Raw genomic sequence first — 26,015 nt, forward strand, 5'->3', positions numbered from 1 at the left:
ACATATGGACTAAGCGGGAACTGTCATGGTGCTGGTGGGTATGTCATTTATTATGGTAATGAAGAGAGGTCAAATAGAGGACAATTCCTTCAATTGGTACTCATGCAAAGGCAGGTTTCGGTCACCTGACTACCGACTACATTAAGAACAAAGGGAGTGAAAGCTCCAGGGAAGGAGACGTATTGGAATTCTCAATCTTTCTGTGCAATCTCTTTCACATATATTTGATGAGTGTCCCAATATACTTCTATAAGTGTGTATAAATATCTGAGCTAAACTTTAGCAGACTTATAGCAGTCTATTTCAACAATTAGATACTGAGATTTTTCACAAAAACTCCATTCAATGATCAATTAACTCTTTCTCACTGAGTTTTCTTCATTATCTTGTGTCCTCAATGGGTGGTCAGCTATCTTTCTCCAAAATGAGATAATTAAACAGTAAACAAATTATGCTAAGAGAAATATTTTAAAAGACAAAACTCTGTATATTGAAGAAATCATTATTTACAATAGAAAACACACGATCTCCTATGTATAGACCTAAGAGTAAGCTAGGTTTAGTTTCCTTTTGAACCTTAGATATGAAGTTCTTTGTAGAAGTCCTACTCAATATTTTCTCTAACAGTATAATTTCTTTTTATTTTGATTGTATATAATAACTGCATCTTTTTTAGACCTGTGCTTTAGCTATTTCGCCAAGAACTGTGATATCCATAACCTAACTAAGAGTGATAACTTGTGGGATTCAACTATCCAGGTAGCATTATCTTTTGCAAAACTATATGAATTTGTTTGGAAGACCACAGTAAAATAGCTTGACCGCTCAATGCTGTTAGAGTCTAAGACTCAAGACTTTATGGATTTTAAGACTAGAATTTGTAAAATATATGTTGTGTGAAGATTCAGTTGGTCTCTACAAACAAAACAATATAAAATTTTTATTTCAGTTTCAAATTTTCTGCTTTTTATTAAAGTATTTCACTTGAAAAGAATTTTCTCATTTAAATCTCTTGCTTTAATATCAACTGTTTTTAGATTGGTATTTTGTATAGTAAGTCCCATTTTTATCCTCACATTTAATTCTAACAATCAGTAATTATAGATATGTATAGACTTACCATTTTTACAGTTTTGTTTTAAGAGTTTTAATCAAGTCAGAGAGAGAAGTTATTCCTTTCATCATCTTTTAAAGCAGCCCTCAGAAGAAACTTCTCCTATCTCTTCTCCCTTGATATGCAGAGCATCTCACAATGTCAGTGGTCTCATTGGAAGAGAACTGATTGGCAGAAAATCTAATCTTTAAAAACAAAGCTTCCAAATATTTACACTGGGAAATCATGCTTTTCTTACTGTGAGAGGCAGTGCTGGATATTACCACCACACTTGCCCACATACAATACTGCTTAGTCACAGTTAAAAATGAATTCTGCTTCTGTCACTAAAATCATGTATGCCCTATTTTTAACTTTATTGGGACTAAGGTATTCCTTAATTCTATGGTCTTCTTCCTGTGGGTTTCGATCAGTCTTTCACATATAGCTGCCAAAACATTTCTCCTTCTAAATCTCTTATCTTCATCTCTATCCTGATCATGTTGAACTTTACACTAGCCCAGGGATCCTGGAAAATAACAAATGTTAAGGAAATTCCTTCACCCCTTTGTGTTCTGGAAATGGCTTACTGCCAAGAACCACCCTTCCCCATTTGACATAGATAAGAGTCAGAGCACTACCCTTGTTTACTTGTGACAAGGCCAGACGAAGACCCTCCAAATTCCCATTCTTAGCTTCATAAATGATTAGCCATACTGTTTGTGCCACTAACTAATCTGGACAAGAGACCTGCTACCAAAATTTAAGTAAACTTCTCTCTTTCTCCCAGGGTCCTGAACTTTGACCCACTCCTCAGTTTAGCAGACTCAACTCTTCCTTCATAACCTCTCCTAAGAATAGGCTGACCTCAGGGCGAAAAGATCTTTTCCCTACACTACAGTCCCAACTGTAACACCTCAAATCATCCTACCTTCCCACATCCTATTCTTTCTCACATTATTCATTCCTCCTTATAAAAAGAGTCTTTTTCCGCCTTGTCTTTGAGATAGATAGTGGGCACATTCTCCCTATTCTAATGGCCCTTCCCCTTATTGCAATAATCATTTCACATAAGGACTCTCCTTACTTAAATCCAGATTTGTTTTTTATTTGACACTACATTTGATCAAATTCAGGAAGATTTCTGGCAACTAACCCCAACCTACTTCACTGAACTAATTTGCAAATTTTCCTTTCAATGTACCTACTCAAGTAGAGCTAGCTAGCCCTCTTATTCTCTGGCACTAATGGGTGTTTTCATTTCACCATCAACTGAACTACAAAAGCATGTCCTAGAAAAGTAAATGAATCTGTGTTTAAAAAATGTTATCTTTGCATCCCTAGCATCTAGTTCATATCTATAGTAAATATCTGTTGAATTACAAAGTTAATTAACAAATTAAGTTTTCTAAAACAATACATTTTATTGTAATACAAACATATATCTTAGCTCTCAAAATTTGTTGAAAATGTATAACAATAAAAATAAATCATGAAAATATTTTTAAGAAAATATAATGGATGAAATTCTAAAAAGCAATATAAATGGACTAAATTGCACAATAGGTATAATTTATAGATAAATTATGGAGTGCAAAGATTAAATAAATAAACTCTCCATCTGAAGAACAAGTCATAGTGCTTAAACAAACTGAATGAATGTCCATATATCCTATAATTCAGACACTCCATTCCTGAGTATTCATCACAAAGGAATTCTCATAGATCCACAAAGGACTTCCGTGAGAAATCTCATTATTGTTTGTAGTAGTAAGAAGCTGGAGGCAATCTGGTCTTCGAGCACCAGTAGAAAATAATTAAATGTGCAAACAATAACATGAATAGATCTTAGACACAATGTTGATTGCAACAAACAAGGCGAACCAGATAACTCCCCAAATAGGCAATGCTTATATACAAAAAAATATCAATATTAAAAGAAAAATTACAAACAAAAATATGTACTTTAAACAACTGACTGGTAAAGAGGGGAAAAGAGATAAGGAATGGCATAAAAGGGAATAAAATAGAGGAAAGACAGTGACTTTGAATAGCCCTAAGGAGCAGGATTATTTCAATGCTGTGTACCTGCCATCAATATATAAATCTTGGCACAAGGCTGGCACTCTTGTTCTTCTTCTCTATTTAGTTACCCAGGGTACATGGAGTTTTGTGGGCATTTATGGGGTGATGTCAGAGCCCCTGCCTCTGAGTATAGGAAAAAGCAGAAGCTCATTTGAGACTGAAAAATTATACTTTCCATACAACTAAGGCATCTAGACTGGGCCCTTCCAGATACTTAGTATTCCTTTTATTCCTTGTCCTTTGATATCTCATAGCAGCTGTTTCAAATGTTTTCTGCTCTTGTCAAGTCGTATCCTAGGTGATAATCTTGTCTCCTACTTTACTGAGATGATTGATGTCGGCCCTTTAATATTTCCTCATTTTTTTTTTTTATCTCCACTAGTCAACTGGGCAATGTGATTGCCCACTTTAAGACTGAAATACAAATACCAGTCATTCATCTTTTTGCCTGTTCTCTTTACCTTCTCTCTTATCTCAGAGGAACAGAACAGCTTCCTCTTCCCTACATTTTTGCTTTGTTCTATTCAATCCCAGTTTCAAACACCTGATAGCATTATCATCATCCTCACTCCATCTCTTAAATACCATTAGAGCTATAGATATCTCTTTTAACTTTTGTCATAAAGTTCTTGAAATTTTGGTACCTTTTCCACTGTGTCATATCTTAAAGACCTGTGCAGTATTATTTGATTTATATTTTGAAGGGAGAGCTGACCAGTCTAATTGATGGATGGATATTGAGAGTGGAAGAGAAAGAGCTCAAGGACAAACACTACTTTCCTTTTAACTGAATAAAGTTCCATTTATGGAGAGGGGGATGCTTCGGGAAAACAAAGTTGAAAGGTGGAATTCAAGATCCTTGTTTTAGATGTTAGTTCTGAGATACCTTATTAAACATCGAAGAAGAGATGTTGAGTGAATGGTTGGATATAGGAGTGTGGAGTGGCAGGTAGCATGGGAATAGAGATATGATTTGTGAAGTAACCAGTTTACAGATAGTGAGAACAGCTACAAAGTGGGCATAAATAGAAAAATGATAATTAAGCCCAAGGCACACTACATTTTATAAACTAGTGAGAATAAGAAGATCAAGCTAGGAGAAGGTTAAGGAACAGCCATTGAAGTCAAGTGAAAGCCAAGAAAGTGTATACTTCTGGCATCCAAATGAAGAATGTTTTCATTAAGAGAAGATTAAATAATATGGAGTTGTCTACATAGAGGAAGCCTGAGAAATGGCTATTGGTTTTAAAACATGCAGATTTTCAATGACTTCTGCATTGTAGTTTCAGGGGTTAAGGGGCTCAAACAGCTTGATTGGTGGTAGTTCATGAGAGAATAATATGTGAGGAAGTAGAGAAACTCAAGGAATTTTTTGACAAATGAAAGCAAGAAATAATGCAAGACTGAAGGGTGACACAGACTCAGGAATAGACATTTTGTTGGGTACTACTGTACATCTTTTTACGCTGATGGGAAATTAACAGGAAAAAATTGATGATACAGAAAAAAGAGAGGATAAATGCGGGAATGAATTTCTTGAACAGGCGTAAAGAGATAATGGTCAAATCCACAAGCAAAATGACTGTCCTTAGAAAAAAAGAGAGGTAGTTCACTCATTATAACAGATAAGAAGTCTGAGACATTTAAAATTTGGTAGTTCAGTAAATTTAGTGATGAGAAAATATTCTCTTCTCAAGAAATTTCTCATTGCATGTATTTTATTATTTAAATAAGTATGTCATTACCTCTGAGTGAGGAAGATGAAGAGATTTAAGGATTAGAGAAGAGAAAAACAGAGGAGGAAAAGAGATGAGAGTGGAGAGGAGCGGGCAGAAAATAGTCATCTCGAATACAAGAGTAAATTGAAGAGGCCAGGCAATTGAATTCTGGGGAATTTTAATGACCTGATGAGGACTGCAATCTAAACATATATTTAATTTGTGTGTGCATGTGTTTGTTCCAGCCACATTACCTACTTAAGTGAAAAAGAGTATCTAGTCATCAACAGAAACTGGGATTTTTTTTCAGGCAAGTAACACAGAGAGAAAAAAGGACAAAAATGTATTGATAAATTACATTTCATATACTGAAATAAGACTTGCCTTTGAAATTGGTTCAGCCTTAGAAGCTACATCAAACAATTGTTTTGTCTTTTTCATATCCCTTTATCATAATTAACATGAATATTCAGTTATAATTTTTTGCTTTAGAATTATTTTTGAATTATCATAGTGTAAAAACTTGTTCACAAATTAACCAAAGGGGAAGATATACACATAGGTACGTTCTAATACATTATGTTTGTCATACTAATACATTTACATCCAAGAAGGCTTTCTTGAAGATCTAACAGGAAAGCACAGTTACTGATTAACTTTACACATTAGTAACATGAGTTTTAAGTTTTAGGCTTCCCCATCATTTTCACCAGTAAGTCTTCTTGCCTAATTTGTAATTTCAATTAGACATTTTTGACCCTGATCTACCAGAAGGGAGTGAGCAATTCTGGGCTGGGGAGCTGAAGTCCAGTGGTATCTGCAGCTACAGAGAAGAGAGAAGGGGCCAACCGCAGGAACTCAGGCATTTGCACTTATAATGAGCAGACCACACATTTCTAATCTAGAAGATCTTTTCCTATTGGAAATCTTGAAATCCTGACCTCTCTTCATATTTCTGGCCTCTGACAACAGAAAAATTCTGGGATGTCCTAAATTAAATCATAGTGAGTTGGAGAGTGAAAGACAAGACTGTTTAACCAGTTAATAGCTGTGGGCCAACTAACAACAGACTGCTCACAAACAGTGTATGTTGGAGCTTTGAATCAATGTCTATAGTAACTACCAAATGCCACAGAATCCTGCTTATGCATGAACTTCCAGGACTGTTGCCTTCAACCAATCAAAAGTAGTAAATAGTTTTCCCTTATGGACTGTGCATCTATCCTAGAACTGTTCCCACTTAAGCTTTTCTTGCCCCCTTATCTGTAGCCAATGTGAATTCTTTCAAAGCAACTTTTATCTTTCTTCCCCGAAACATAAAGAGCCTGTCAACTCCAAGACAAAAGACATGTTGCCTTCTCCATGAAGCCCAGATGCTGGTGGTTTTTAAATGGCATGCTCCAGGACCTAGTTCTTTTCTGGATAGCATTTGGCTCAATAAACACTTTCAGGAAAGCTTTCGGCCATAAAAGTTTTTGTTTAGTACCTCCACCATTCCATTCATGGAATAATTTCCTTTTTTCCCTTGGACTACACACTAAATGGAGTGATATCAGGTTAATTAAGAGTTATGTTTAAGCAAGTTATTCTGAGAAAAAAAAAAAAAAAAAGAAAGTCCAAACCAAATATGGCCCTTGTTCCATGTCTTTGAATATGTCAATAATTACTTAGCCATTGCTTACTGAAAAGCAAAAGTAACCCTTAGAGCTCCCAGTACTCTGAGATTTGTGATGAACATTTATATTTTTACTCAGGTCTGGTTTTGTTTTGTCTCAGGAAATAGAGATTTTTGAGTCATATCTCCCAATCTATGTAGATGTTAATTCCTATAAAAGCACAGATTTAATGATATGAAAATATTCTTGTAAACATTTCCTAGAAAGGTTTGTAGCAAAATATGTAGCAAAAAAATCTAGAATAATAATTTTAGTGTGAAATAGTTTTACAGTGCAATAACAATTTTAATATTTATAAGCATTGACATTTCTAAATATGTAAATATTCTTGAATTCCCCCTATTTTATTAGTGTCTTTGATGTGTGCTCACATACAAAATTAAAAGAATCGTCAGTATTTTGTGAATTATCTAATTTTAACACATAAATATTTGTTATGATAAATAAATGGAAGACATTAGTGAGTCATTTATTTATCTCAAAAAGCAAGCACGTCTTTTAATAGCTATAGCCATTTAACTTCACTGTTTCACAGGCAATCCTCTGCAAAGTTATACTTGAGTTTTCCATTGTGTTACCACTTAATTCTATAATTTCTAATAGTCTTAAAGATGTTTACTGGTATTGAAATATGGCACATTGTTATATTAATAAAATATTAACATTCTAACTATGAAAAATACAAAGACTAACTTTGGATTACTTTGGACTAGAGGTTCTCATGTGGGGAGTGGGAGGGAGGAAGACATGTCAGAATGTCAGCAGTTGGAGCAGGACAGGGCACCTAGTATTTGTTGTTTTGAAAAACATGTGAACAGTATAATAATTACGTTCATGATAGAAAATACAAGAAGCTCTATAAAATCTTGTTGAGAACTGCAGGAAATAAAGTGAGAAATACTTTTATGTAATGTGGGTTTGAAAAGTTCATACATATGTTGGGGAAAAGCACGGTCTCCTTATATTCCTTGGCATTTTTAATATCTAACAAGGAGACTTGAACCATCTTCTTACTTTGTATTTTTATATCACAAAAATGTTGTCAGGCTCAATCATGGTAGGCTGTCTCTACTTTCAAGCCAATGACCTGGAGGTGAAGCACCTACTTGTCATGTGATTTCTTTATAGAAACACATACTTGTTATTCTTAATATATAAAAATAGGAGTCACAAAAGCACAAGCTTAGGATTGACAACCAGACAGAGAAGAAACTAGTTTGTCTGAGAATAATAAAACAGGTTGGTATGTAGCCTTCTTTTATTTAGAAAGCAAAGTTTGTGTATTAAGACATATTGAATGTTATATAGTATATATACTTACTTTTAATGATCCAAATTATATAAATACTCAAATAATGATAAAACAATTCACCATAACTCTACATATATTTATTTTTTTAAATTTTACTTTATTCATTGCAGAACTGTTCTACTTTAAACATAGTATTTACTATCATAAACTGAGGTCCATCTATCTTAGCTCTGAATTAAAACTTTAATTTACTGTATGTTATGAAGATACGTATTTCTACATGCATAGAAACAAAGTGCTTTAATGTATTTGAATTGCATTGATAGAATCTGAGGTTTATTCCTCTTTCTCCTAGTACACCTTAGCAGGGAAATCAAAGAGAAGAATAAACTGAAAAGAAAGACAAGATGTAAATTTCTCAGTGACTTTCTTTACAATCTGCAGAACAAGAACACTTTGTTTTCAATTACAGTGTTAATAATGAGAATAATAATAACAAGAAGCCTAAATTAAAATAAGCATTTTTTTAAATTATGGGAATATTGGCAAAGTAAAAATACATTTCAAGTGCTGGAAACTATCCATTTAACTCATATTACAGAATCATAATAATTATTATTTAATGATAAAAATACAGTATATGCACCATTATAAAGAAGTCTTGTCTTGGTGGAGGTGAAATCAAAACTTTCTTTAAGAAAATATAAATATGGCGTTCTCTCATGTTTCCCAGTGCTTTTTTTTTTTGCTATTAACATTCTGTTTTCATAATGCAAACCATATGTAACAATATGCAGCCGACTCATTCCTTTAACGTTATAAATGTGTTCATTCAGCAGTCCAACAAAAGTGACTAAACTGTTGTCTTTGATCACTTCTATGCCAATGTTGGCCAGGTAAAGTAAAACAACAATGCATCTTTCTCCTGAAATATATCACGTTTTATAGATCATAAATTGTTAGAAAAATTCATTAGAAAACTAGCTGTTTAAAAATTCAAATTGAGAAATCACCAAAGTACAAAATTTACTGTTCAGGCATCAGTGCTGCTTTGTTTTAAGCTAAAATGAGTCATTAAATTCTACAGTTTAAATGAGTGTATATACTCATTCACTAACAGTAATTTTCTATAAGGTAAAGGTAAAACCTTTCATTTGCTTGGGAAAAATTGGGAACTGAGAAGGCAGAAATGATGCTGAAGCTTAATGATGTTCAGCTGTGACACAGATGGTGCTTCACACTGAACTGTAAACCTTTTTGAATAATAAAGTCGAGGCTCCCATAACATGGAAGAATCCTACCCTTGTTTCTGCTGGATTCCCTCCTTTGGACAATGAAAGAGCAACTTCTTCTGAAAGTTTAGTAAGTCCAAATATATCTACTAAAGAAAACATCTTTGGCTTAGAAATCTCATGTTCTAATATCATCTATTTCTATCATATTAAGTAAAACATTCTAAATTGAAGAGAGTTAAAGAAAATGATAGTAATTCATCTGAGTCTACAGGATGCATGGATTTTAACACTTGAGGAAAATAATATAATTACACACACACACACACACACATAGTGAGACATTACAAAATTTGTGCACTAGTTTCCTCCATCTGGTTATATTCCAGGTCACTGTTATTCCACTAAATCAAAATATTGACTAGAAATGATTCAAAAAATATAATATGTAGAATTTAACTGTATTATGCACACTAATGCTGTAATATTATTCATCATAAGCCAATAAACAATTAAATATTTTAAATATTAAGGTAAAAAAAACAGTAGACAAATAAATACATGTGAATCTGAGAGAAAATCTCTACTTTCTCTATTAAAATCAGAATTATTTTTTATCACATTCTGTAAATCCTAAACCACCTGGTATAATGCCAGAAGTACAGTGCAAGATCACTAAAATATATTTTATAGTGTTGATGACAATAATGTAATACATATTTTGGGCATTTTCTTTGTATCATATAATTAATGTTACTTGGGATAATTATCAATTTGTATATATTAAAATGTAAGCCATTCATATTGCAATATTGGTTGGATTTAGATTAAATTGAATTAGCTGAAATATAAATGGATAATATTAGAAAAGAAAGAGAATCGGATGAGAATAACTATCTGAATGAATAAAAAATGAAAAAATATTCTACAGAGGCCTTTTGAACTACTGCTGCCCTCCACTTCCTTGACAGTTCAAACAAAACCAACTTCTCACTGAATTTGCCAATAATGTGGCAATAATTCTCTTTAGTCATAGTCTCCTACAACCCTTCCAATGCATTATGTCCAGGCATCATTCCAAAACTCTGAATCCTAGAGTAGCGATGAGAATTGCTTTGCAATCCTTTGCATTAGCAGAAACATTCTCATTTGGAAAATCTATAGCAGAAATATCTATTTTAATTTTCTAGCTTTACTGCTGTTCTGCTACTCTATGCTGCACACATCAGCCCTCGGAAGCAATGATGTCTCACAATTCTTGTGCCATCTGTATTCTGATACTATTATATGTTCAGTTCCATAATACTGTTACTAGAAGTATATTTACCATCTAATTAGTATTCATTGCTACACAATTTCTTTAGTGAGAAAAATATACAGATATATTGGGGAGGCAGGTAAAGCTGAGAATCAAAGAGAGATATTCGATGGAAGAGGAGAGGAATGCACAGAAAAGTTATCGATGAAGATAGAAGTGAAAATAATGAAATAAATTTCCTACCCCAAGGATAACTTTACTACATGACAAGACAAATGACAGTGGAGTTACTATAGAACTAGGATATTTTTGCAAGATAAATATTTGGATTCTCTGCAAGGCTAGGGAAAATGAGGTAAGAGGAGACAAACACTGAATTTAAGAAAGATATGTGATTCAACAAACATCTACTGTGTGCCTATTTTGTGTCAGGCGCTATATAACTAGATGCTTTCACATATGTTCTCATTTAATACAGCCATTCTCAGAAGCAAGTAATACTATCTTAAATTTATTGAAAGAGATACAGAGATCCATATAGGCTATCAATAAATATTCCCAAAATCACACAGTTGGTAAGAGACACAGTAAATACTAACCCTAGGTTTTCTAATAGCAAGTTCAGGAGACATCTACACTATATTTCACACATGCTGTCCTTTATTTAAGCTTTTCATCATAGACCTTCTAAGATGCTTATAATTTTTTACCACTATAAAAGATCAAATGTTCCAGAAATTCCACTGTCTTAGAATCCAAACCATATCTCTCTGACTTTACTTCTTATTTCCGGACCTGACAGACTACATGCTCTGATGATTCAAGTTATGTATTCAATCTAGATGTCTGATTTTTGCTTTGACTAGAAGAAACTCTATATTCTTAGAGTAGCATCAATTACTGATACTTTTTATATTTAACCATGAAAGAAATGAATTTAAATGTTTTCTCCCAAAGGACTTCTTGTGTTCACTGGTAAGAAAACAAGACACATTTAGAGGGTCATACAGTCTATGAATATAGAATAAATAAAAACAGCATGTTAACAGAGTAATAACTAGAATTCCTTGCCTCAGTCTCATTTTCAGAGAGCTATGCAAAGTTGATGTACAATATATTTGACATCTAGTATGTGCCTGGCAATGAATCAATGCTTTAAATATAGCGTCTCATTTACTTCTCAAAATAATATTCTCAGAGTGGTAGCAATTCAATATGACAGTATCCACACTAATGTAGCAAAATGATTTACTAACATGTATGTGTCGGATCAAGTGGCAGAGTCAGATTTTTACTGTAAGTTGATGTGACTCTAATGAATGTTTGAGTTTCTTAGTATATTGGGCTGAGTCTTATCTTGGATTCATTATTATAAAGCATATTTCCTCCAAAATACCACTGGGTCCAATGAAAGTGTCCTAACAACTCTTATTCCTAAATGTCTAACATCTAGCAAGAAACATCAATACATCATTAAGTAAAATCATGCTTCATATATACAAGTTCAGATAAGACTTTCTTTGTATGTAAATTGAAATTTAATGTTTTAAAGTCTTGCCTGGTTATCATACAGTGGGAAGAGAGGATCTTAGAGAACAAAACAAGCACTAATACTAAAGAGATTTAGAACAGACAAGTCACTGGTGGCAGGGAAGGACAGACAAGTAACCTATAACCAGTCAGAATAGCAGAACCCAAAACACAAAGATTTAGTAAGCAGGGCTGAACTCAGAATCTAGAAAGTTAGAAGTGTATCCTATGCATAATTTTATGCTGCCGTCTTGAGTAGCCAAAAAGTGGATATAGTTTGTCTTAGGATGCTTTGGGGATGCAAGTAAGAGACTGATTAAAATTGTTTTGCATCACAGGGGTTTATCATCTTACATAACAAGAAATGAGAAGGCAAACAGTGCTCAAGTTAGTAAATACAACAACATAAAGCTGTCATTAAAGTCCATAGTGCTTTCATTTCTTCCGCTCTCCCATTATCAGCAGTGTGGCTTTTATTGTTAGGTTGCTCCTTCACAGTGGCAGCTCCTATCTACCTAAACACATACAAATGTAGCTAGAAGAGTATCTCATTTTATCACAGGAAAAGAACCCACAAAACTTTCTAGAGGCTCCCAAGGAGAAGTGGGTCTCACAGGCATGAGAAAGTGAATATCAGACATTTTAGCTTCTTCAGGTGGGCTTACTGATAAGGATGTGAGAATGGCTGAAGGCTATGCAGATTCCCTACATATAAATCTATAATCATAAACAAGTTTAAATATCTTAAACTGTCATTCCTTGCAACAGAGGCTGAAGTTAAATCTTAAAATTACCTGACATGTTCAGTTTTGTTTTACTGCCTTTCCTCACCCATCCATAAAAGTCATCCAGAAGAAACTTGTTTCAACTTCTAGGATTAGTAATAATTTAGAATGGAAAAAAAAGAAAAAAGAAAAATAGAAGAACTGAGCATAAATTAAATGAAAATATCCTTGGTAATGCCAAACCATCCCAACCTAAAATGAGAGACTTCTGTTAAAAAAAAAAAAAAAAAAAAAAACAGAATGGGGCATTAATGTGTGCTACAGGCCCAAAGAGCCTATAATAAGAAGTTAAAAAGAATTATGCAGAGGACTTAAATATACTTTTTTTTTATTGCTAATCTTGTCTTCCAAAAATATTATATTTATTTTATCAAAATTAATGACTACCACAGCGTTTGGTATGAAATCATATATTTAGCAGAATGGATAAATACAGCTTTGGCCACTCATAAATGAGCCTCTCTTGAGTCTTCCCTCACATTTAATGTATCTGAATCACTCTCCTAATTATTTACAGTAAAACACAGGTTCTGAACTTATGTCTTCCTTGTCTGCTTTTATGTCTTTTTAACAATTCTTAATTCAAATATTTTTTGTCACTGTTGTTTGTTTTAATTTTTATTTATTGAGAGACCAGCATAGATGATGGCAGGACAGAGTTAGCAGCTTGAGGAGGAAACCTAGAACTGAAACACGAATCGACTTCAAGGTTTATGCACCAAACAAAGCAAAAAACAATATAGGCCTGGGATCCACAACTAAGAATATTAAAAAACTCAAAGTTCTAGCTCTTCATGAAGTGGAAACCTTTCCCTCTTTGACAATTAGAAAGTTAAATTTTATTACAAGCTTGTCAAAACAGTGAGAATGTTAACATTAAAAGCAGCAGGTGACTTCATCAGTTCAAATCTGCTTTGAAATCCCTTCAGATTTTTACAATTCTATAAATTCAAAATACATTATTAAACAAGATTCTTAAAAAAAAATTTTATAAGATAATGTCAGTTTTAGGTAGGAAGGTACAGAATACTTTTGTAGAATCTGTCTAAATCCTAGCAGGCAATTTGGGGAACATTTGCCAAACCGGAATGCACAACTGCAGAATTATTGACTGCTTATGATCAAACAAGCATGGAGCTTGGCACTTTTCAACATGCCAGCTCAGTTATGTGCTGATGTGCTGATGACAGAAAGGAACGGCATACACACAAACTGCTATGTGGTCATGGATAACTGCCCCGTGCCTATGAACTAGGAATGATCCCGAAGTTCAGTGAAGACAGGAATCACTCCTGGCTGACTTTATGGAGGAGTAAGCTCTTGCAATTAAATTTAGGGTAGAAAACGATACTTTGAAAGGTATTGATATTAGATATTGATCAAGGAAAATGTATCTTACCAAGAGTAATCTGGCAGCAGAGAACAGGATAATTTGAATAAGAAGACTTTACAAGGTGGAAAGAAGAGCTAAGGGTGTACTGCAATGGTCTGGGCCAGAAGTAATAAAGGCCAAAGTAGAATAGAAAATGGGCAAGACTATCAGAAACTGACCATGGGCACTAGGAGACAAACTGGGATGCCACAGTCAATTTTTAAAAAAAATTTTCTAAAACCATCTTTTGGAAAAGAAGAAAACATGTGCACTTGACTTTCCTCTGAGAGAAAGCAAATAAATTAGAATCATTACTCTGATATATTTTGAATTTCATTCTCAGCTACGATTCAAATTAGAAATTTCATATTTTTTAGTTGAAGCTATTTTATATAATCATTTTTTAACAAGAGACTTTCAAACAACAGTATGTAGGTTTGTAATCTAAACTTCTGATAATATAAACTGATAAAATCCTGTACTAAGTGAGAAATACTCCATTTAACTTTATATTTGCTTCACTCATTAGGTCCTAGAGTTGCAACCATTACAAACGTTTTTTTTCTTATGGTGAAATGGTAGCCATTGTGTTTAGTGTTGACTAAAATGCCATAGGGAGTTCCCATTCATTGTCTACAATATAACATTATGCGGCACTAGATAAGACGCTCGACACTCAGAGGCCTTCAAGAATCAAGAAAGAAGTAAAATAAACATGTAAGTCATGCCAACTGCATCACAGGGCAGTGGAGTTTGTGAAGACCTGGAAATATATGTCCAGCTTGAAAACATCTGGCTAACCACTATACTGGCAAAAAAGTGAAGACAGGGTGGGTCCCTCGCTTTAGCCAGTTCTTTACCACATCTCTCTGGATATTTGCTAATTCTTATTTCCCTCCCAGACCATGATACAAACCAGTAGAGATTAAAATGTGAATAGTTTTAATAGTTAAAGCTATGAATGGTTGTTGAATTTTTGTTTTTTGTTTTTGTTGTTGTTTTCTTTATAGGGCACCCAGACTTTAAGTCCCTTAAGACTGTTTCCTATCATTAAAATAGTTGACAGCTATTACATTTTAATATAAGCCAAGCACTGTTTCTCACACTTTATAAAAATTACTTTCAATAATCCTCACAATAATGCTATCAGGTAGGTACTCTTATTACCCTATTTTATACACAAGGAAACAGGTTGAGAAACTAATCCACAGTTATTCAAATAGTAAGTAAGAGATTCAGACCCAGGCTCTCTAGTCTTATTTTCCTAAAAGCAACTCAGCCTTTACCTAGTAACCAAATTAAAACAAAACAATTTCCAGGTACTTTATATATTTTCTCTGAAAATAAGTTTCTCGAAAAGTATTTTTTGTATTATTTTTTATAAATATAACATCTAAATATCTTTTTATTTGGAAAGCAAGTTGGTTATACACCATCACAACTTTATTCTTTCACTCTTCATTGTATAAAATGCCCAGAATGTGGCTAATAAAGTTAATGACTTTACACATGACCTAAAGACTCATTGACTTAACTCCATTTACCAGGTATAGCTAAACATCACAAGCAAAGACCAAAATAACAACGAAAAGAAGCTACATTACTTTATGGGCAGAAAATATACTGTTGTAAGAGGTTCTATGTTTTATTCAAAAACATCAAAGGGGAGAAAATTAATTTTGACATTTACACATAAACTTAAAATGCCACCACCACTGTTTCCATTCCAAATGTGTCCATTATTTTACTTTCCACACAAAGAATTTAACCTCTGTAATTATTATTAGAAGAAGAATTTCACTGGCATTCTAAAAATAAAAAAACCATTTTTATTAGCTGACATTTAACATTTTTCACCTAGTTTTTTTTAAAGGCTATTTTTCATATTTTTGAAAACCAATAATCTTAAACTCAATCCATCATCGTAAAGTCTAATTCAAAACGTCTGCTTGTTCAGTAAACAGAAGCCATTTTATATCTGTTCCATTATTTTAAACTTACAGCCAGAGTTCTTTTATTTCTAAATTTTTAAAAAAATCAGTTCTAGCTTAAGCAAGAAAAGGAAGGTCTTTACTGGCTCATTTAACCAACCATAGAAGACAGAAAGGACAGTGGTGGACAGTGCTGGGCCTGGACTCAAGGTGGACCTGACAGCACCAGGCCTCTCTGTTCTCCATCACTTGTGTTGATGTTAAGATAATATGCTTTTCCGATTTCCCCTTTTAGATATCTTTCTAGAAGACTCACTGTGGGTGGACGATTGAGCCTGAATGCAAACACCCATTGCAGAGTTTCAGCTGCCAGGGAATGGGACCCAAGTCTGAGCAGAGCACCAGTGATAGGATTCCTAGTACTGGGAATTCACTGGTGGGACACTCACTGGACCTATAGGGCAAAATATGATTTCATTCCCAGCTACAAAATTCAGAGTGTGATTTAGGCTAAATATCAACCCTCCCTGGCCTTAGTTTCCTAAACATTAAAGGTCATAATAACCACTTATTTTTTAATTAGGGTTACATGAAAGAGCATGTGAAAGGGTTTATAGAGTATCTGATACATAGCTACCATTTATTATATGTGCTAGGAGACTTTAAATAAGAAAAATCTTGTGGTTTCTTCTTAATACATGGATTCTGGAAAGATCAAACACATGGGGAAGTATTTTGTAAATATTCAAGTGCTATGTAGATGTCAGTTATATTGTATTTATCTCCAAACTTTGATTTGTGAAGTGCCAACCCAGTGTTCCACATTTGCCCTCTGTGTAAGCAAACCAGGGTGGAGGCCACTTCTTACATCTCCTTTTCCCCATCCCTCCTCCTACAGTTCCTAACATCGTGCTGAGCATAAAGTCCCAGCATATATCTGAGGACTGATTAAAAAGAATTATTATATCATCTTGCCATTAATAGAAATGAAAATTCCCAATGATGGGAATTTCTATCAAAAATAATCTTTAGAGTGAAGTACTGAGTAACAAAGTACCTGATTACTTATGGTTCTACTTTCCAGTTGATAACTTACAAGTAGGTCTGGATGTTTTACATACCTTCTAATTCTTACAAAAATGGCTAGTGAAAATTGCTGTTAATCAAATTTTGTAGCCATAATACACAACAAAGGTGATAAATTAAAGACAGGAGTCATTACAAAGTTGAGATACTATAATATCAAATTAAATTCTTGTGTGTGTGTAATTCTGCACAAAATACATTAATGTCCTATTTACCCTTGAGACAGAGGTGTTCCAGATAACTTCTCAGATAGTTTATGTCTATAGACAACCTGGCTTTTATCTTAATTTCAAAATGGAACTTCTCTACAGTTAAGTTTAGTAACAGCGAGACTTGAAAGGAACTTCAGTAGTTACCCACTCTGCCTTTCAGCTCAATGTAAAATGATCTCTATGGTCTCCCAACAAGAGATATGTTTTTATGTAATGGACACTATGAATTATGTTTCTTTATCTGTTCTGGATTTTAGAAATCTCAGAACTCATATTCGTGGCCTAATGTTAGCAAATATGCTAGAACTCCAAGATATGCATTTCATAAACCAACTCACCTTTATTTTTACATATTTTCTTAACTTATTTATTCCCTCTGTGTTATTTTCTCACTTTTGCATTCTCTTAGATTTATGGTTATGCTCTGTTTTTGGGAAAATATACGACATGGATAAAAGAATAAGGTTATAAATTTCTTTTCTAACATCTACTACTACTTGATGCAACACAGTAAATTTATTTATGGTTTTCCTATATCACCTTTCTCATAACAAATGCTCAATATAGCTGGTCTCCTATATTTAGTATCCTATTTTTTCTTTATTTTTATCATGACTGACCACTTATCCCATGAGGTGTGCACTAACATCAGGTAGATAGTATCAGAATTAAATTGAAGGATATCCAGTTTGTGTCCTCCAAGAATCAGAGAATTGTTTGGTATGGAAAAACTCACATATCAGTTATCAGATGTGCTGTGAGTAGAAGGAAAGAGTCATTTCCTTTTAGAAGGACACTGAAAATAGGCCTTGAAGAAATCACTCCTTCCATCTTCCCTTTGTCTCTCCCTCCCTCTTGTCCTTCCTTTCTCCTTTCTTTCTTCCCTCCCTTCTTCTTTTCTTTCACAAATATTTATTGAACACTTTCTTTATTTCCAGGCATTGATTTGAGTGCTGAGAAGATATATCTGAAGATAAACTCCCTGTTCTCATGGAGATGACATTCCAGGGGAGAACAGGAGGGGAGAGAGTAATTAAAAAAAATAAATAAAAGTATACATACACATATATATATATAGTGACTTTAGGCAGCGAAAGTACTATGAAACAGGTGGACAAGGCGGGGTAACATGTTAGAAAGTGATATGATGGGGAACTATTTTAAATTGAGGGTTTGCATGGGGAAGATGACTTTTGAGTAGAGACCTGAGAGAAGTGAAGCGGTAAGTCAAGATTTCTGACAAGATCAAAAGGAAAAAAAACAAGCCTACAAGCATTGTGAAAAGCAACAAAGAAGCCAGTGTGCAGTGGCTGCAGGTAAGAAGGAAAGTGAAAGGAGCAGAAGTTGGAAAGGCCTGATCTGTCAGGCTTGATAAACATGGTCAAGGAGTACAGACTCTGTTCTAAGAATAACAGGGAAGACACTGGTAAGATTTAACACAAAGGTGGTATGACTTTTTACTTAAAAGTATCACTGTGACAATAAATGAAAATAGACCACTGAAGGGAAGGAATGTGGCACAAGAGTGAAAGCAAGTAGGCCAAGTAGAAGGTCTGGTGGAAATGATACAAAAAAGTAGTTTGGCCTAAGGTATTGGTCATGCAGAAGTGAAAATTGGTCAATTGTGTATACAAAATCGAGAGTGGAGCCAAAAGTTCTTGCTACTGGATGGACTGAGGGGTATAGCAGATTTGGGAGAAGGTGAGAGTTCCATGATCTGTGAGAGCCTGAAGGAAAAGAATGAATGATAAGGAAATGTGAGGGTAAATTGTGAGTCAAAGTTTCTATTTTGAATACTTTCTAAGCAATTCTATCTTATAGTTCTGTACTAATATTACTCTAACTTTGGAAAAACACTTTTAAAGAAATAATCTTAAAGCAAAAGCCATGTATCTGTTGTTTTCTTTATGCCTGAGCCTGGTTCCAACTAGAACGAAGGGTAAAATGCAGTTCATGTAGCATGCAAAATAATCACTGTTTTTCAAAAATATTCAAGTACACATTAAAGATGATATAATTGATTGAATTATCTGGCATTTTCAGCTATATTTGTGATAATAAGATCTAATTTACAGATGGCCTGTAAAAATATTTTTATATTATTCAATGTTTACATTTCTTAAAGTTTTAATTTCCTACTTTTTTTACATTCTTCAGTTGATTATTAATATGTATAAATTATTAATATGTAAAGCTTCGCTTCCAGCATCAATTTGCAATCCTTTTGCTTTTAGTTAATTTTATTTTCTTGAAATAATAAAATATTTTCATTAAAGGTGGATTAAATGTAATGGTTATAAAATAATGCTAAAGAAAATCATCAAAAATATCCATATAAATTGATGTTTAATTTTAAATCTTTTACTCAGGGGGGCAAAAAACACAACATCAACATATCGTTTTTTGTCAGCCAGGAAGTATGCATGTTTGACAGCTGATCTATAGGCTTAGGACTGTGTGCATTTGGGAAATTAATACCTATTTATGGATGATAAGATACAACATACTAGTAGCTGACCTTTGTTTGATCTCAAAACTGCTAAAGATTTTGAAGGGTTATTTTTTTTAAAGTTCCCTTTAGTCTTTTATGCTGATGTAACTTACAACTCCAAGCACTTCGATTGCCAAATATTGAAGCCAAGTGGAAAAAGAAATGCTGTTTCACCTCTAAATAAAACAAACAGATGATATCAATGTATATGTGTAATCAATTCTAATTTCAACTTGATATGTGCAACTGCCAATTAGATCATGTGGGCTCTGAATTTTAAAGAGGCCTAAAGAACATTTTCAAAAGGAATCAGTAAATTTACTTAATGCTCTTCATTCTTGGGGAACAAAACATAACCTGGAATGCACAACTTCTACATTTCTATGAAAGATTCAGGGACATTGTCTTGATAGAGGCATGAACATGTTTCTCTGAAGGGAACTTGGAAGGAGCATCTAAGTTAGTGAGGAAGATAATCCCAAAATAAATAAAGGTCTAAGAGCCTATACTTTGATAAAATAAGATCATACCTGCAATGCTATAGTATCTTTTCTTATTTTGATAGCATCTCCTGTTTAATTTTGTTAACATAAAAATTTAATTATAGAATTTCTGGGAAATGTGATAATGGTGGCCTAGTTTGTGAATTCCTTTATAAAAAGAGATAGTACAACCAGGATAGCAAAATGAAAAATCTAGAAAAAAAACTACAACAAAATTAAGTGACAAATGTGATGTGCAAAATTTTAAGATGGACCCCAAGATTCTTTCCTCCTAGTGTACACATCCTTTTTGTGAGTGGGCAGGACCAGTGACTATAAGGGAATATCACATTCACGATTACATTAAGCAATATAGTAAATATGGAGGGATTTTGCAAATACAGTTAAGGTCCCCAAACAGTTGACTTTTAAGTTATTTGAAAGGGAAATTATCCTGGGTGAATCTGACTTAATCAAGTAGAGCCCTTTAAAGAGAGACTCTGGGCCCTTTCTAAAGAGAGAAATTCTCCTTCTGGCCTTGAAGAAGCAAAGAGCCATGTCGAAAAGTGCTTGTGAGGAGAGCCCAGCCTTTCCCTAAATTCTCTAAGAAGAACAGATGTTGTCTCTCCTTCATTGGCTTTGCCATGAATTGTATAGCTGCAAGAAAATGAATTCTGACAACATCCTGAGGGATCTTGGAAGCAGATTCTTTCCTCACAGAGTCTATAGATGAAAATGGAGTTCAGCCAACAGCTTAATTTCAGCCTTGTGATACCCTAAGCAGAGGACCCAGCTGAGGATGCCTATGGGACTCTAACACAAAAAAAGTATGAAGTAATAAATGGCTGGTACATAAGCCATCTCCAAGAATCTCATAATGCAATTAGGTTAAGGTAAACCATTGCCAGCCAGAAACACTTATGATATCAGCATTAATGATGGAGAAAGTGAAGAAAATCAAATGGCCATTTAACACACCAAAATAGCCAACACGTTCTCAATAAGAACCACAGAAATTGAGAGGGCCTTTTGCATTCCAACTCAATGGGATGGGCAAGAGGTTTTTGTGTTTAGGTCCAAAAGGGCTGTGGTAATCTGGGCCCTATGAATTTCTCAAAGCTCATGTCACAAAGATAAATTCTGAGAATAGAAACAAATTAAGATACACTAGAATAAAAGTGACTAAAGGAAAATTCCAGAAAAACTTGAGGAGAAGACAGGGCCAGGATAAATCTGAAAGTATAAAGCTATACTTTTATCTTTTATAAAGCTATAATTTTTTCTTCAGGAAAATTATAGAACAGAGAGTTTTTGAGTTCTGAAGCTAAAGAAGATATTAAGCCACTGGTTTTTTTCTTCCCTGAAATTCAGCACACCTAATTGCATGCCAAAAATTAAAAACAAAAATGGGATTGTGTTCTAATCTCATGTAAAGTTGTAATAAGAATGTAAAAGAAAATGAGGAGAATAATATCTCTGCAAGTAATGAAAGCATGCCAAAAGTCCTGCCAACAAATCAGATTAAACTTTAACCTAACTTTTCAAAATGTGCCAAAAAATTAAGAAAAAAATAGAGGATATGAAAAAACACCATGAATAAGAACTGGAGATGGTGGGGTAGGTGAATGCTGTACTCATATCCTCCCATGATCGCATCAAAATTACAGCTAAACTTACAGAACCACCACCCTTGAGAACCGCCTTAAGTTTAGCTAAACAGAAGTCCTAAGGACATACAGAAGAAGCCACTGATGAAACTGGTAGGAGGGGCGGAGACGAGGAATGGGCAGGCCGCACACCCATGGTGTGGCGGTTAAGAAATGGGAGGGGTAGTAGCTCAGCTTAGGACGTTCCATGTGAGAAGCGAGGGGTCCCAGCCCACACCTGAGAAACGAGCAGTCAATTTAAAAGCAACCATGCTATGTCATAAGAGATAATGGAGAAAGGAATTTCCCATCTTAATGAGTAAGACAAGGCAACAAAAACAACCAAATTGACACTGCTTTGACAAAACAATAAAAACAAAATAACATTGCATTTGTATAATGCTACATATATTCTGATTGCATGGATTCTCACTAACTCAGTTTTGCAACAAAATTTAACTGTTAAGTATTTTGAAAAATTTTCTGATGCAGATGAAGACTATTTTCCAGGCACCCGAAACTTTTTCAAAAACAGAAAGTATAATTCTTTTTAAAAAAAAATCAGTCTTTGCCATTGTGAATTTAGCATTTACTTGAGAATAAATAAAACTTACTCAGCTTAAAAAAATAAATGTATACTTACCCAGCTATATCTGATTAAATGCAGTAAATGTTTTGTGTGATTCGATCACTTTTTAATTGAATACTATTTATTCAAATGCTTGTTACCCTGTGGCTTGTCTTCATAAAGGGCAAATCCTATCTTTGAATTATCACTGACAGTCTCCCTTTCCAGGATATAGGACGCAAAACCCACAAATTGATATAGGTGAATTAAAGCTGTGACTGTGCCAATATTCTGATTGTTCAGTCCACCTCTTCTATCACAAGACTAAAAAGTGCAAGATTGTTATCTGAAAGGCCATACCAACTGAGTCCTGAAACTGAGTGTTTAGCTCAGTGATATGTTGTAACCAATCTGAGATAATACTAAGCTAGAGTCCTTGTACTTATGTCAGTCACCTTAGTTAAATCTCTGGTTGGCATTTTACTTTTTAAAAACAGCTTGCTTAATATGTAATTTACATGCCATAGAGTCCACCCATTTAAAATATACAATTTAATGGTTTTTAGAATATTTGTAAGGTGTACAATTATCACCATAATCTAATTACATTTATGTAGAACATTTTCATCACCTCAGGAAGAGACCTGTTACTTCCATCCAACAGAAGAGCTGAAGAAAGAAGGAGGAAAAAGAGGGAGAGAAGAAAGACAAGAAAGAAGAAAGGAAGAAGAGAGGAGAGCTGCATAGAAAAAATTTCATTTTAAAGAGTAAAATCAATACTTATAAAATTGAAAAATCACTGGAAAGATAAAGTCAGTAAAATTTTAAAAGCATATGTCCCACCTTATTCTAGATGATTTTATCTTTCCTTCCTTTTCCATTATTAAGTATTATTAATTTTTAATTAGTCACAGAATAGGCAAAGGATTCCAAGAAAAGGGCTTTGCAAATGAACAGTGTTCCTGTAACACAGCACAAAGGCATCTTGGTTTAGTTTTATCATTCTGCAAAACATGAAATTAACTGAGAATGGCTGGACTCATTCTATGTTACCTTGGGATATTTTGAAACAATAAAAGTGTTTTCCTTTAATTCTTACTCTAATACTCAGTTTCAGGACACAATCAGTATGCCCTTTCGGTTGTTAACAATCTTGTGCTTTTTAATCTTATGATAGAAGAGATGGACTGACAATCAAAAAATTGGCATCAGTTGCAGCTTTAATTCACCTAGATTCATCTGCTTCATCTTTTCTAAGGGCATATTCCAATTCTTCTACTCTTTCCTTCTCCAATTGCAAACACCTTTTTCTCTGATTTGTTCTATATTGAAAAAGGATCTGGACAGATGATAACATTTCCTCTGAACTTAACTTTTCTTTGAACTTTGCTAAGGCAGAAGAATAGATGTCACATTCTCCAAATTAGCATAGGACTCCAAATAGCCAACTCCCAGGAATATTTCAGTATCTGGGCTACATTTATTTCACAGATGGATATATACAGCCCTGAGGTCTTCTGAGATAAAGTTGCTTTACTACTTAGATGAAACAGATTTTATCAAAGATCATTCTAGCTAGCTCTGAGATATAGAAACCATAGTAGCCTTCATGCTATAGTCTCAAAAATAAATAAATAAAAAAATAAAAATAAAGTCCCCCAAATGTGCCCTTTCCTCTTATCTGAAAAATGTGCCCTTTCCTCTTATCTGTGAAATACACAGTTACTTTAGATTTACTCCTTATTCTATCAGAAGCTCCAAAGGAATATATGGAAAAAATTCTCAAGACCATATTAATAATCGACAGTAAGTAATTTTAGTTATTTGTAAACAAGTGAACTTTGTCTAAGTTATTTAATGCTAAAAATCATCTTTAAATACTGCATTTCGACATCTTAAGATTTATTCCCACATGGTAACATATTTATACTTGATATAACATTATTTCATAAAACCAAAAATTGTAATTTATTACAAAGGAGTTGAAAGGGGCCCTTGGACATCACCTAATCACTTTGTTAGAATCCTCTTTTATAATTTTAAAGCATATTAAATCCCATGTTAACTTGGGATATTTTACGAAACTGTAAATTACTCTAATTATACAAGGTTTGTTTTCTGAAGAGACCAGAACTATTTCAGTCATCACATGTGATTTTAAAATTTAGATAGATTAAATAACACAGAAATTGAAATCTTCCTGTCACAAATTATATTAGAATAGAAAACAATTATAAGCCCCTGAAATATTATAAAAACTCTTTTTAGTAATTAATGAGTTGAGTTCTCAGAGGAATTGCCAAGTTTGGACATATTGAGCTTTTCCAGTCTCAATATTCTTTTGAGCACTCTGGGAGGGCAAGCATCTTATTTTTCAAGTCCTTTACTTAGTTCTTGCTAAATTAAGCTCTAAAAAACACATAAATTTTTTTTTCCAATGAAGATGACTGAAGTGTTATGACTTAGAACAAGTGTCTATCGGCTAGATTCATACTAATAAGTCATAAAAATTATATATCTAATGGTTACACAACTGCAGGCAATATTTCAGTTAAAATATATATTCATGCAGCTTCGATGTAAAGAAAATCACAGATTTCACTAAACTAGATATATAACAAAACCTGGTCACCAACAGAAGCATATAAAAATCAATCAATAATTCTAAACACATTTTCCTTAAAAACAACACTAACTTTATTTTAATACATTAAAATATTAGTGTAACAAGCAAACTGAAATAGGAACATCTCTCAACACATATAACAACCCACTTATGTATGTCATTTATTCCCCTAACAGTTGTTTTAACATTTAGTTGTAATAGTGCATAAGGTGAAGGCATAGATTTTTTAAATTATACATATCTTTTATTTAAAGACAGTATCAAAGAATTTGAAAAATCCAAAAGGGATAAACTTACTTCTTTCAAAAAATGGCCTATCTTTAAAAATAGCAACAAAGGTATCTTTTAATCATTCAGTCCCTTATTTAAACAATATTTAATGAGAATTTATATTGTGGCTATTGGGTGAACAAGATTGAATTAACTTATGCTCCAATGGAGCCCACATATTATCTGGAAAGGCAGATATTGGGGTAAAATGTAATTACACAGATAATGAAAAGCAAAAGTAAAAAAAGATACATAAGGTGTTATAGTGGCATATCATTAGAGAACCCTAATTAGTATAAAGACATCAAGGGGAGCTTTTCTGAGGAAGCGATGTTTAAGCTACAACTTGAAAGATGTAAGTGAAGTTTACCAAGCAGAAGGAACATTGTGTGTAAAGATTTGAAGGTGTGAAAACATGGCATTAGAAGAACTGAAAATAGACCAATATGGATGAGCGGAGAGAAAAGGGGAAGGAGGAAAAACCTGTATATAGCTAAAGAAAAACTGACACCTCGAAGAAACCTGTTGGGCCTGTTAAGCCCAACTTGCAATGAGATGCAACTCAAGTTACCTAGGAGATAATAAATCTAAATGTAAATTTGCATATTAATGTATGTATATTTTTAAGTGAATACTACAAGAAGACTTAAAAAGCTGTTATTGTAGCTCAGGCAAATATGATGGTAGAGAAACAACGCCTAT

At 33.6% G+C, this 26,015-nt stretch overlaps 1 protein-coding gene across 13 annotated transcripts in view; it reads right to left on the bottom strand.

The window, feature by feature from the left end:
• Positions 1-26,015, bottom strand: part of GULP1 (GULP, engulfment adaptor PTB domain containing 1) — a 204,863-nt gene that overhangs the window by 90,611 nt on the left and 88,237 nt on the right. The window contains exon 1 of one of the 13 annotated variants that reach the window (XM_023528956.1): positions 1,121-1,299. The exons of the other annotated variants lie outside the window; for them this stretch is intronic. The gene's annotated coding sequence lies outside the window, so the exon portion shown is untranslated. Of the gene's footprint in view, positions 1-1,120; positions 1,300-26,015 lie in introns of those variants that run through there. 13 annotated transcript variants of the gene reach the window in all.

This window comes from Pteropus vampyrus, unplaced genomic scaffold, assembly GCF_000151845.1.
Source record: "Pteropus vampyrus isolate Shadow unplaced genomic scaffold, Pvam_2.0 Scaffold2, whole genome shotgun sequence".
In the NCBI taxonomy this organism is placed as follows: domain Eukaryota; kingdom Metazoa; phylum Chordata; class Mammalia; order Chiroptera; family Pteropodidae; genus Pteropus; species Pteropus vampyrus.